This window comes from Malaclemys terrapin, chromosome 3 (genome assembly GCF_027887155.1).
Source record: "Malaclemys terrapin pileata isolate rMalTer1 chromosome 3, rMalTer1.hap1, whole genome shotgun sequence".
NCBI lineage: Eukaryota > Metazoa > Chordata > Testudines > Emydidae > Malaclemys > Malaclemys terrapin.
This window is the reverse complement of record NC_071507.1, coordinates 32,597,941-32,610,925: the sequence shown is the minus strand read 5'-3', so window position 1 is coordinate 32,610,925 and position 12,985 is coordinate 32,597,941. Positions and strand designations below refer to the sequence as shown.

At 50.6% G+C, this 12,985-nt stretch overlaps 1 protein-coding gene across 1 annotated transcript in view; it reads right to left on the bottom strand.

The window, feature by feature from the left end:
- C3H2orf73 (chromosome 3 C2orf73 homolog) overlaps window positions 1–12,985 on the bottom strand; it is a 46,627-nt gene that overhangs the window by 32,633 nt on the left and 1,009 nt on the right. The window lies entirely within an intron of this gene.

The window sequence follows — 12,985 nt, the reverse complement described above, 5'->3', positions numbered from 1 at the left end:
GATTTAAATTTAATCCAAGAAAAGTAGACCACAGATCTCCTAAATCAACCTGCCTATGTCCTTAAACCAGTTTAATCTGATTGGTCAATTCAAAAGCTTCATTTTTCCCTTCCATGCGTGTAAAACATTTTTTTTAAAATCCTAATTTTAAATGTTTATAGTGAGAGGAATTATCTGATCTCTTAAAAATCATTATCTGCCTCCAGAAAAAAAAAATCAAACTTTTACACAAAAACTTCCATACAGAACTGAACTAGCTCTAGTTAACTTCACTAATTTCAAATAGCTGGAAAGGCTGACTCTTCCTCGTGTGCCATTGCAAACAGTGCTCACTCAACTCATCACTTGCAGACTTATTACCCAGCACTTCTTCTTATTTTTACATAATTATAATTGTGGCGCATGTGCTGCTATAGCGATGGCCATGTCATCACTTTCCCTATAAACTTGGTGTTTAAAGGATTTATAAATTTGCCCCTGGATAGAACTTGCTCCACAAGATCTCAGCCTGGGAGAAGGAGAATGTGCTCCATGCCACTGAATGTGGGAAGGAGAAGCACTGGTACAACTAGGGCTGTTATATCCCAGCATTTTCCTGTAGCTACAAGACCAGTGTGGAAATAAATAATGTTTTAAATATTCCTATGCAGGAAAGGACTTTAATGTGAAGGGAAAACAGCACTTTAGGATCAGTGAAGTTAACCCTATCTCCACCTACAACTTGTATTTTACAACGCTTTCTCTTTTCTGCATGCCTGGTTAAGAGAATCCTCTAGGGCCTTACACTGTCAGCGAACATAGTTCACCTCCAAATACCCTCTGGATCAGTGGCAGTGCTAGCCCATTGGGGGCCCTAAGCAAGAATGTTCCCCCTGCCCCAACACAATAAAAAGTGAATAGGGGCCCCCTTGGAGCTGCTAGGGGCCCTAAGCAATTGCTTAGTCTGCTTAAGCCCAGCACTGGCTTTGCACTAGAGTGTAGCAGTAAAAGCAGGAACTCTATAGAGAAGCCCTGACTACATTTTAGTGAGATGCCAAAGCCACCCACTGTTGCTACAGCAGCTAGAAGAGAGGAAGGAGGGGGGGAAAAGCCAAAACAAACAACCAAAAAAAACCCCAGAAGCTGTGCCTGGAGCAGCATTATAGAAGAAGCTGCATCCTGATCAGCTGTGAAGCTTGAAATAAAATTCAGAGGCAAATCCCAGAAGGAAAGGAGAGAGCTGCAAGGGCTTCTGGGAGTTTGCAGACTAAAACTCTGGCTGACCTCAGACTCAAGGGACTTTAGAGAAAGTTGGTGGGAAGAGAAGTGCCTTGGCACAGGCAGTTGGGATGCTAAACCTTAAGTGGGGAGGGGGAAGAAGTGCCAAAGAGCTGAAAGAAGCCTGAGGGTGCTGAACATTCTGTCTTTTGGAATGATATGTTGTAGTTATCCATGTTTCCATTATGTGTAATAAGCTACCAGGGTCTGAGAACTCCCATCTGATTTCAGGGCTCTCTAATCCCCCACACCCAAGCTATACCTGTCACACTCTCTGGCATGGCTCACAGCCATGAGTGCCAACCTTGGGGTAGAAAGTCAAAAAGCAGGGCAGAAACTCCAAACTGGTTGTATGGTCTACAATTAGATTTCACCAACCCAGTAACAGGTGTAAACTCCTAAAGCACTATAACAGTCTTACCATGGAGTCACAGACAGTCCCCTTGAGCACACCAGTCTATCTTACCAACTAGGCAAGCTGGGCTATATGATAGATCGTCACTTTAAACCAAAAATCATAACAATATTCAGGTTACTCCCAATCCCAAAGGACCAGTCATTTTTTGGAATATGTTGAGTCACACATATGTAAATTATACCAGTAGAAATAAAAGTAGGTGCTGCAGAAGTACAGCCTACTCCTTTATATAAGATATTGTGTGGCCAGGTAAAATCCTGTCTCTGAGTCTGAATCCAAATCAAGTTTCTGAGTGGCAAGCTATCACTTGCCTCTGTATGGTTAGGCTTAGGCATTACTGATCTTGGGCTCAACTGACGTTTAAGTCCAGCCATATGTTGTGGGGCACAGGGGGTGCAGCTGCACCACATAGTGGAAGCTCCAGTGGGGATTGTGCCTCCCTGGATCTTCAAAGAAACTGGAGGATTATCTTCTGCACCAGCCCTGAGGGTGCTGCAGCCTATTTCCCACCATGCACTGGGCTAACTCTTCTGGCAGGTGTTAGGTGGAGATATGTCCATGGGCCCAGCTCCTCCCTGCCTCCACCCCTTTCAGGGGTGGCTAGTGTAGATGATCAGGAATGGACTGTCATAGATCTGGAAGGGGAAGAAGGATGCCTACAAGCCAGTGGGGAGGGGTCTCCATTAAATAAATATATGCTTTCACAACACTTTGCAGAAGCAACTTCCCTACAAATGCAAAGAACTACAGTTTACTAGGATTGCCAACTGTCTAATCACACAAACCCAAACATCCTTGCCCCGCCTCTGCCCCTTCTCTGAGGCCCCACCCCGCTCACTCCATCCCCTCTCCCTCTGTTACTCACTCTCCCCACTCTCACTCACTTTCACCAGACTGGGGGAGGGCATGCAAGCTCAGGGCTGGAGCCAAGGGGTTTGGAGTGTGGGAGGGGGCTCTGGGCTGAGCCTGAGGCAGGAGGTTGGGGTTCAGGAGGGGATGTGAGGTGCAAGCTCTGGGAGGGAGTTTGGGTGCAGGAGGGAGCTCAGGGTTGTGGCAGGGGGTAAGGTGTGGGAGGGCGTTCAGCGTGCAGTAAAGGGTTTGGGGTGCTGGCTCCAAGAGGGAGCTGTCATAGAGCTGGGGATTGGTCCTGCTTTGGACTAATGACCTCCTGAGGTCCCTTCCAACCCTGATATTCTATGATTCTATGAGGGGCTGGGGGTTGGGGTATGGGAGGGGGTAAGGGGTCTGGCCTCCAGCTGGGCAGTGCTTACCTCGGGCAGCTCCCGGGAGGCAGCGCAGCAGGGCTAAGGCAGGCTCCCTGCCTGGCCTGGCCTGGCCCCGTGCCACTCCTGGAAGTAGCTGACATGTCCCTGCGGCCCCTGGGAGAGAGCTGCAGTTCCTGGCCAATGGGAGCTGCAGAGTCAGCACTCAGGGTGGGGGCAGCATGTGGAGCCACTCTTGCTCTTGCCCCCTCCTTCCCTCTCCCCCCTGCTCCCCTCCCGAGGCCACAGGGATGTGCAGCTGCTTCTGGAAGTGACACAGAGCTGGGACAGGTAGGGAGCCTGCCTTAGCTCTGCTGTGCCACCAGACTTTTAGTGGCCTAAAAATCTCCTGGTTTGGCTTTTGTAGCCTCCGGGAGATAGAGCCTGATTCCAGGAGACTCCTGGTGAAACTGGGAGGGTTGGCAACCCTAACAACAGCCACTAGTTAAGCCAGGCCAGAGACAGAGAGAAAGGGTGACTGGCTGACTTTCCTTTGATGTCTCAATATCACCGAGGAGGATGGGGATCCCAGAAAGAGAGAAGAGAAAGGAGTGAGATGTGGGGGGAGGAAATCTACCTCAGTTCTCACCAACACACTTTTCATTGAGTTGCAGCAGAGGAAGGAGAAGCGGGAAGGGGAGACCTCACCAATCATATCTATCCATAAATAGACTACCAGCTGGGGGAAGTGTGTGTGTGTGTGGGGGGAGGGTGAGAGAAGAGGTGAGCAGGTATCCAGTGACTAGGGCACTGGATTGGGAGATGGAAACCTACCTTCTGTTTCCAGCACTGTCACTGACTCAGCTAATGAATTCTCTGTGCCTCAGTTTCTTATCTATAAAATGGGGATAATAATTCTACCCTCTTTTGTAAGACAGTTACAGGTGAAAAGTGTTGTGCAACTGCTAAGTCCTGTATATTTGATATAAAAGATTTATTGGCTTGTGTTTGAGATGTCCTTATTACACCAAACAGCTCAACTGAAACAAATGCCAATCAACTCTTCACACCTCACCATTCTGTATTTTGATTTAACCACATTTTTGAAGGAAACAGTCTTAGAAATGCTTTAAGATGTTTATTGATACTATTTTTCATATCACTCCACTCGAAATTCCAAGTTGTCATAGTATCATGAGCCCAACTGTGTAGGGCTTGGGTGGAGAAAAATGATAACTAATAAACCTGAAATTCCACATTGGTGTGGAAATAAAAGTTTTAGTGGCAGATTGTCTGAAAGGAGTTCAAAGAAATATGAAGTAGTTCCAGCAGAGATGAATTAATGGGAAGAGTGCAGATGAAGCAGTCAAAGTAGAAAGACAAATGCAGTTTATCCCAGGGATATAAACACCATCTATGTATTAAAATAATGTACATATAAATTAGTCCCCTATTCTAGCATCAGATGTCTGTATAGCTATAGTTATCCTAAAGCATAGTAGATATGACAGTAGAGTAATTTGGAAACATCAGGACAGCAGTTTGCATTAGATTTGTTTACCTATTTTTTCCACTAGGCAGCGGTAAGATTTTTTCTGTCTTTGTTAATATTTGTTTGAATTCTTTTAATTGGTTGCTTCGGGCTATTTATTAGCAGGACTTTATCCCAAGTAACTTATCAGATAGCTGTAGGTCCTGGATCTGTTATTTTCTTTATGTTTGCTGCCTTAATTAAGTCATATGCTTTTTGACTATCACTTATGCATTCTTTTTTGTTGACCTTCTCTGAGGCTATTTGCCCTTATATCTAGCTGGATGTATCAGAGCTTTCAGAGTCTAAATATGAATACAATTGATTTTTTTTGGCTGTTACAGTAATTTACTCTCAACTCTGATTCCTAATTTCCTAAATTGTGATGCAGGATGAAATAACTATCATTTACATCTCTTAGCAGCTCCGCTGCCAGATCTTGCAATTTTTTCTCGTTGAATTCATTAGAAATCCAGCTTTCCAGTTCATGTTTTGATGAAATTTTGGTATTACCTCCATTCAGGGATCTCAATGAACTTTACAAACAAGTTAAGCCTCAGAGTACCTGTATGATGTAAATAAAAAGTATCAACCCCTTTGGGCAGATAGTGCAACTGAAGCACAAAGATTAAGTATGGGATTTTCAGACACACTTAAGTGGGGAAAAGCCCACCCGATGTTACTTCTCCCCAAATTCCATGGGCCCTTTCATTATATTGTTCTACTGCTCACTTGGGACCAATTTATTGGAATTCTTTTCTTATTACTATGAGAAAAAAACATGCTATGTGCTTTAAATCAGTGCTTCCCAAAGTCGGGCCGCCGCTTGTTCAGGGAAAGCCCCTGGCAGTCCGGGCCAGTTTGTTTACCTGGCGCATCCGCAGGTTCGGCCGATCGCGGCTCCCACTGGCCGTGGTTCGCCGCTCCACGCCAATGGGGGCTGCGGGAAGTGGCGTGGGCTGAGGGATGTGCTGGCCGCCCTTCCCGCAGCCCCCATTGTCCTGGAGCTGCAAACCGTGACCAGTGGGAGCCGCGATTGGCCGAACCTGCAGATGTGGCAGATAAACAAACCGGCCCGGACCGCCAGGGGCTTTCCCTGAACAAGCGGCGGCCCGACTTTGGGAAGCACTGCTTTAAATAACAATAAGACATGTCCTGTAGGACATCTGTACAACTAATTCTTCCAGTTCTTTTGAATCTAGACTCAAAATTTCTATTTTAATTACATTTAGACAGCATTGTTTTGTCTGATGGGTATTTTTCTGCTATGCTACTAATTTCTTTGATGGCATTTATTTGTTACTAGACTTGTTTTGTTCCATCCTGATTTGTTACTTTGATGCCTGTTCCAGAAAACAATTAAAACCTCAAGCTCTTTTCTTGCTGTGCAAGCAAGTTTTCAGTCTTAGACTAAAAAGTATGTTGTTGGTTTTCTGATTCTTGTTTCTTTGGGGCAGCTCTGGCAAGCAGCGAGGGAGTTTACACTCTGCCACAGGTATGTCTATACGTCCAGCGGTACCAATACACATCTGGTGAAGATGATGTATGCTGAAGCGATAGAGCTCTCCTGTTGGCATAAAAAACCCACCTCTGCAAGCGGCATAGAGTTTCTCCTGTGGATGTAGCATCTCACCAACATAGCGGTGTGCACACAAACGCTTATGTCGGTGTAACTTATGTCACTCAGAGGGATGGATTATTCACCCTCTCGAGTGACATAAGTTTTGCCAACATAGGCTGTAGTGTAGACATAGCTTTAGTCTATCTAATTAAAATTATTGAGGGAGATTTGCTCCCTGAGAACCAGATGTTGGTGTTTTGGCTGAGATTGCCAAAAGAGGGGATTGCCTGCAGGCTGCATCTAACCATCTCTGTTCAAGGACTGGTGTATGTAATGTAAAACAAGCTGTACTAAGAATATATTCAAAATCCATTTAAAATTTCTCCTCCAAGGGGAAGCTGACCTACAAGGCCATGACCTCTGTTACCGCTCAGCAGAGAGGCTGCAATACAAATGCAGAAGAGTCCCTGACCTGAAGGCAATTCCTATGTTCCATTGAATTTAATTGGAGTTTTGCCATTTACTTCAGAGGGAAAAGCAAGTGCTTCAAGAACTGAGATGACTCCACAAAGCAAGAAGTGCACAAGTAAATAGACACCGTCACAGAAGTTAGGGTTACCATATTTCAACAATCAAAAAAGAGGACGGGAGGAGCCCCGCCCTAGCCCCGCCCCTGTCCTGCCCTAGCCCCGTTCCTGCCCCTTCCACTTCCCGCCCCCTCAGAACCCCCAACCCTCCCCCCCCACTCCTTGTCCCCTGACTGCCCCCTCCTGGGACCCCTGCCCCTAACTGCCCCCCAGGACTCCACCCCCTACCTAAGCCTCCCTGCTCCTTGTCCCCTGACTGCCCCCTCCTGAGACCTTCCCCACATCCTAACTGGCCCCCTAGGACCCTACCCCCTACCTGTCCCCTGACTGCCCCAACCCTTATCCACACCCCCACCCCCTGACAACCCCTGCCAGAACTCCTGACCCATCTAAACTCCTCTGCTCCCTGTCCCCTGACTGCCCCCTCCTGGGCCCCCTGCTCCTAACTGCCCTCCAGAACCCCATCCCCTACCTAAGCCTCCCTGTGCCTTGTCCCCTAACTGCCCCCTCCTGAGACCCCCCCTACCTGTACTCTGACTGCCCAAAATCTTACACCCCCAACCCCCAGACAGACCCCCCTGAACTCCTGACCCATCCAACTCTCCCCCTGCTCCCTGTCTCTTGACTACCCCCTCCAGAACCTCCCTGCCGCTTCTCTGACCCCCTGGCCCCCTTACCATGCCGCTCAGAACAGAATGCTGCAGAGCAGCACACTCAACAGCAGGGGGAGGGGAGCAGGGTCGGAGCTCCAGACTGCCGGAGGCCCGAGGTGAACGGCCGGCCTTCGATCTGCGAATGCAGGGGGGGGCGGGGAGGGAGGGAGAGAGAGGAGGGGAGTGGTCTCAAGTTGCAGGGGAGAGGAGGGGGAAGTGGAGGAAGGGCAAGTGGCACGATCCGGCCGGCTGCCCTGTAAGCCATGCACGCTCTGCATGGGGGGAAATCTGGACATTTACAAATTCACCCCGGACGCTATTTTTAACTCAAAAAAGCTGGACATGTCTGGGGGAATCCGGATGAATGGTAACCCTACAGAAGTTAGAGGAAAAACTGACATGCAGTGTCTTTATCTTCTACTCTAGAAAGCTATCACTAGGATTCCAGTTATGTGTAACATTTGTCATAGCACCAAGTTAACCACCAAAGCCCACCTGGCCTATCGTGCAACCCATTGTAAACAAACCGGTTGACAGGCGCTATCTTAAAGTGTGTTCATCAACCAGTAGGTGCAGGTTATGGGGTTGTTTAGTTAAGCAGTGGGAGCAGAGATCTGGGATTGTGTACCTGGAAAGTAGACACTGCTAGGAAGGGCTCAGGGTGAGGAGGCAAAACAATGTTAGGTGATGCACAGGTGGGGTGGATAGAGCAATAAGACAGGTGGGGCAGGATTTTCAGAAGTACTGAACACCCACAATTCTACCTGACATCAATGGGAGCTGCAGGTGATCAACACTATTCAAAATTAGGCCCTGGGTTGAAAGGGTGAGCAGCAGAAACAAAATATGGTAAGAGGGCTAGCTTGAGAAGAGGATCTTAGTAAGACTGTTTTCAAGGCATTTTTGAGCTGGAGAAGATAGTCCCAGGAGCAAAGCCACTGGATATATGGTTGAAGTAGGCAGGGAGGGAGCGGTATAGCATATAAAATTAAAGAAATAAACTAATAAGAGATACAGCCCTCTCAGTGTTCTGGGCATATTACACTCAGTGAACACTTAGGGCTTATTATAAGGTCCTTGTAATGTGCTATCATTTATCACTGGAATTTTGTAGTGGCTTTTTCCTTCAATTCAGACACAACTAGAGTCATAACATTCCCAGGGAAAATGGTGCTTAACGGTATAACTTATGCATGAATGGACAGTTTAACTACATCAGTTATTCAGGGAAATTCAGGAGGAAAATACAGTTGATTATATGGCACATCTCTAGATTAAGAAGGTATTAGAACTGCAGCATCTTTCTTTTACCTATGAGAAATATCTGCATGCACATTAGCTAGGAAATATGCAGACGAAAAATTCTGCAGATGCAGTTAAAACCCAATAATGAGCCACTGTGTAACTCAAAGAGAAAAAACCTGTGCAGTTATCTAAGTTTGCTGACACTTTCAAAACAAAATGATGACTAAATAGTAATGTGTACTCAAAACAATGAGTGATATAGCACGATCAATAGGACTTTAGGCACTATTTAACACAGTAAAGCCATAGCCTGAATACCATAATGCTGATTACTTAAAATCATTATGCAGGCAGTATAATCCAGCAGTCAGTAATATGTCTGTGAGGAGGAAGACACTTATTCTATTGTTTTAAACTGAGTTTCAGGCAGAGTGATTTACAAGATCACACTTTTTCTAATTCCCCAGATAGATTACCTAAATTTGCTTGTAATTATATATTATTCATCTTAACTGAGGTTCATTAAACTGATTTTATTTGCCACTTGGTTAAAATGATAAAAGGCTCAGCTTTTGGCCCAGTTTCAACCTCCCCTCTTTCAACAGAGTAATGGCATTGTCATGGTGTTGAAGGAAATTCTCACGACCTGGAAATAAGTGTAGATTTCAGATATACAGATATCCTTCTGAGCATCCACTGATTTCAGTTACAAATGTCACACCAAATCTGCCTTTCCTAGTGCCTTGATGCTAATAATTAAGTACTTTACCAGGGCCGGCTCCAGGGACCAGCCGAGCAAGCTCGTGCTTGGGGCGGCAGATTCTACGGGGCGGCATTCCGCTCAATCCTAGGGCGGCACGACCGCTTTTTTGTTTGTTTGTTTTGTTCGCCGCTCTAGCCGCCCTGTAGGGGGCGGCGGCGCGGAGGAGGGGAGCGCCCTGCTGGGAGCGGGCTGCGCGCTCCGTCTGCCCCAGCCGGTGCCAGGTCTGTAGCAAGCCCGGCAGGGCAGCCTGCGTCCTTCCCTCCCTGCCGACCGGAGCGGCGCGGAGCCCTCCCGGCAGGCGGTGCGGCAGTTGGGGCTGCGTGGCAAGCACCCCGCTGAAGCCCTGGTCACCCCCCTTCTCTCTCTCTCCCCGCTACCTCCTCCACTGCCCCCCCCCCCCCGCTAGCCGGGGCACGTCTGCAGCGCAGGGAGTCCCCCTGCACCCTGGCTCTGGCCGCCCTGCAGGTTTTTTTTTTTTTGCTTTGCCGTTCTGGCCGCCCCGATTTTTTTTTGCTTAGGGCGGCAAAAAAGCCAGAGCCGGCCCTGTACTTTACACTTACATAGTGTCTTTCATCTTAGAAAGAAAGTGGTGTAGGAGGGTGGATAAGCATTGTTATTCCTACTTTATACATGTGGAAGCCAAGGCAGAGAGGTAAAATGCCTCACCCACTGTTACAGACTAGCCCTGCAAAGGGATCTATAAAACCATGCTGAGTTCTGCTGAAGTAGACGGGACTGTGCTCAGGCATAAGTGTCTACATGGTGGCTCCCTCTGCAGAATGTGGGTATAAGTCAGAGAGAGGACTGGAACAGAACCTAGGTGTCCCCATTCTTGTCCCTTGATTGAACCACTGTATGTTTGGAAACAGTAGAAACAAGAAAGTCACCATGGAAATGTAAGGCATGAATAAATATAAGCCCAGTCTCCACAGCCTAGGTATGTGGAAGGCACACACTGTTTGCTTCCCTTCTAGCAACCCCAGCCTGGTCCTGGAGAGAATATTTTTCTGTGGAGGTAATAGTTCCATTTCCATGGTATTTAATGCTCAGGCCTAAGTCTTTCTTCACTTACACATGATGTTTTTATGTATAAGACATTTGATAGACAACTTTAGCGTAAACTTGCATGGCATCATGACAGGGGAAAAGGGGACTGCACCAGCAAGCTCCTTTGCTCTTTTCTTTTTAGAAATTATAGTTGTTTTAGGAAAATAAAGATTTTAGGAAAGGAAGTCAGCCAGACAAGAAAATAAAAAAAAAAAGAAATCAGAGCTTGCAAGTTTCTTAGCTAAGAACAAAGACACTTTTAAAACACATATCTTCTGATTAAAGGCATGTAAAGGGGAAGCCAAAACAAAACAATGCTCCTTCTCTGAGACCTGCTTAAAGGGGACAATCTTAGCATTCATAAGGTCCTGACCTCAGACAGGGCCGGCTCCAGCATTTCTGCCACCCCAAGCAAAAAAAAAAAAAAAGCCGCAATTGGCGGCGGCAGTTCAGCAGCAGGTCCTTCGCTCCTAGAGGGAGTGAGGGACCTGCCGCCCCCGAATTGCCGCAGGTGCCGCCCCTCTCCCTTTGCTGCCCCAAGCACCTGCTTGTTAAGCTGGTGCCTGGAGCTGGCCCTGACCTCAGAGCCCTAGTTCAGAACTCCTAAACTGAGAGGCAATAAGCAAAAATCTCTGGGCTCACCCAGGCTAATCCCTCTGGAGAACACAAGCAGACCAGGCAACCTACATAGGGTTACCATACGTCCGGATTTTCCCAGACATGTCCGGCTTTTGGGGGCTCAAATCCCCGTCCGGGGGGAAATCCCCCAAAAGCCGGGCATGTCCGGGAAAATCGGGAGGGAGGGCTGGGCCGGGGTCGCGGTGCCGGGGTCGCGGGGCCGGGAGCCGGGCCGGGGCCGCGGGGTCGGGCCGCCGAGGGGGTGCGCTGGGCCGCGGGGCCGGGAGCCGGGGGGTCGGGCCGGGAGCCGGGCCGCCGGGGGGGTGCGCTGGGCCGCGGGGCCGGGAGCCGGGGGGTCGGGCCGGGAGCCGGGCCGGGGCCGCGGGGCCGGGCCGCCGGGGGGGTGCGCTGGGCCGCGGGGCCGGGGGGTCCGCGGGGCCGGGAGCCGGGCCGCTGGGGGGTGCGCTGGGCCGCGGGGCCGGGAGCCGGGCCGCCGGGGGGGGGTGCGCTGGGCAGTGGGGTCGGGCCGCCGGGGGGGTGCGCTGGGCCGCGGGGCCGGGAGGTCGGGCCGGGAGCCGGGCCGCCGGGGGGGTGCGTTGGGCCGCGGGGCCGGGAGCCGGGGGGTTGGGCCGGGAGCCGGGCCGCCGGGGGGGTGCGCTGGGCCGCGGGGTCGGGCCGCCGGGGGGGTGCGCTGGGCCGCCGGGGCCGGGAGCCGGGGGGTGCGCTGGGCCGCCGGGGGCCGGCCGGCAGTGCTGGGCGGGCCGGGGGTGGTCGGCCGGGGGCCAGGGCCGGCACCCCAGGGCCCGAGCCAACCCAGGCTGGAGCCGCCGGGGGGGGCCAGCCTGGGCCGCACCTCCTCCCCCCACACCCCCCCTTACCTGCCCAGGCTTCCCGCGAATTAAATGTTCGCGGGAAGCAGGGGAGGGGGCGGAGACTTTGGGGAGGGGGCGGAGTTGGGGCGGGGGAGGGGGCGGGGCCAGGGCCCCGTGGAGTGTCCTCCTTTTGGAGGCACAAAATATGGTAACCCTAAACCTACATAGCCACTAACACCCTCTCTTAATCCACTTCCTTTTCCTGTTTAGATAGACCCGGCTTAGGGTGGGAGAGGGGCTTTCTTGATTAAACTCAGGCTGTTTTGGTTGTAGGCTCCAGCACGTCCCTTAAAGGGTTACTACACTTCTTCACAAGGCCCACTGTCAACCTTAATTCTTTAAATAATGTCTAGATTTTAGAGGTCCACCAGTATAGAGCCACTTGCAGCACTGGAGCCTGAAAAGGGTTTGATCCATGGTTCTCAACCTATTTAGCATTGTGGGCCTCATATGCAGCTCTCTGTGTGTTATGTGGGACACACACACAATATATATATAATTAGGTTTGCCAACCTTCTAATCGCACAAAACTGAACACCCTTGCCAGGCCCCTTCCCCAAGGCCCCTCTCCTGCCCTGCCCCTTCTCCAAGGCTCCACCCCCACTCAGTCCATCCCCCCTCCCTCTGTCACTTGCTCTCCCCCACCCTCAATCACTTTCATCAGGCTGGAGAAGGGGGTTGGTGTATGGTAGGGGGTGTGGACTCTGGGGTGGGGCCAGGGATGAGGGGTTTGGGGTGCAGGAGAGGGCTCTGGGCTGGGGCAGAGGGGTTTGGAGTATGGGAGGGGGCTCAGGGCTGGGGCAGGGAGTTGGGGTGTGGGAGGGCTTGTGGGGTGCAGGAGGGGGCTCAGGGGATTGTGGTGTGGGAGGGGGTGAACACTCTGGGAGGAGTTAGGGTGCAGGAGGGGCTTTGGGGTGCAGGCTCCAGCCAGCTGGCATGTCCCTGCAGTTGCTAGGCACAGGGGTGGCCCGTGGGCTCTGTGCACTGCCCATGCCTGCAGCTCCCATTGGCTGTGATTCCTGGCCAATGGGAGCTGCGGAGCCGGCACTCGGGGCAGAGGCAGCACGCAGAGCCCCCAGGGTTGCCCCTGTGCTTAGGGGCCGGACATGCCGACTGCTCCCAGGAACCGTGCAGAGCCAGGGCAGGCAGGGAGCCTGCCTTAGGCCCGCCGCAGCACTGACTGAACATTTAACAGCCTGGTCAGCAGTGCTGACTAAAGCCACCCAGTCTT